The sequence below is a fragment of the Octopus bimaculoides genome, chromosome 7 (assembly GCF_046866305.1).
Source record: "Octopus bimaculoides isolate indiv1 chromosome 7, ASM4686630v1, whole genome shotgun sequence".
Lineage (NCBI taxonomy): Eukaryota > Metazoa > Mollusca > Cephalopoda > Octopoda > Octopodidae > Octopus > Octopus bimaculoides.
Window position 1 is genome coordinate 21,887,759 of NC_142934.1, and position 1,270 is coordinate 21,889,028.

Here is a 1,270-nt window from a genome sequence, read left to right on the forward strand (position 1 = left end):
CTACCTTATATATATATATATATATATATATACATACACATACATAATTATATAGATATAATTACAATTAAGTGTATTGAGAAATAGCACCTATGTGCTAGAAATAGAAGTTAAGAGACCCTAAAACACCACTTCAAATTACATTCTACCAGCACAAAGCTGAAAGTAGACAAATAAAAAAACTGGATTTAGTAAAATCTATCTTATTCATTTGCCCGCTTTCAGCCTCAAGTTGGTTTTTTTTTATTTGACGTCTATTTCTAGTGTGTAGGTGCTGTTTCTCAATACCCTTAATTTTAATTATATCTATATAATTGTGTTTGCCTATATGGTTTCTTATATGCTGGCCTCTGATAAGATCATTAATTTATTTTATTCTTATATATACTTGTATATATTCATTGATTGAATAATGTTTGTGTAACTGTATTTACCAGGGCATAATATCTAGCTGCTTATATTATTTTTTTCCATTCATAACGATATCCTCCTATCTTGGAGAAAAAAAAATCTTTACTTTATGAAGTGCTTTTGTGTAAGCAAAATAATTCATTTGAAAATCTGAGCATCTGTCTCATTTTTATATTTGATCACCTGTTTCTCCCAGGCAATTAATATGCTTTCACTCCACATTCTTGTATTGGTAGTTAAACCTGCCCAAGTTGACTTTCAACATTGCCATTGACTCTTCCAGGATTCGTTCATAGCCACAATTAAATGATCCAAGCCAAAAGTAAATGAATTTTCTATATTTGAGTGGTAGACTTCAGTAATAGGTTTAGCCATGTTTTTTATCTTCACTACACAATGACATTTTGAACACATCACGTGTATGCCTCTCACTGCGAACCAATCTGGTAAAGTGTCCTATATTGTTTGTAGCCTGAAATTGAGCAAAGCTTTGTGAGTGGATTTTGTAGATGAAATCTCAAAAGAAGTCTATATTGTGTATGCGTGTAATCTTCCATGCTGTCATGGGTTGTGCAGTGTGATGGGATCCAACAGGTCTGAAGACTGCATTATGTGCTAATGTCTACTTGGCGTGTGTATGTGTGTTGTAGTAGATATGACTGTATCTTACCATAACAGAGGCAATGTTATTTACTTCTAGTATTCCCTGAAGATATGTCTGGCCATTAAAGAGTGTTACGTAGATTGGAAGCAGTTGTGGATTACTGATATGAAAGGGTTCTGACTAGAAAATCTCCCTCCATGAATTCTGTCTGACCAATGGAAAGGTGGATGCTAAATGAGAGTATAATATAGAAAC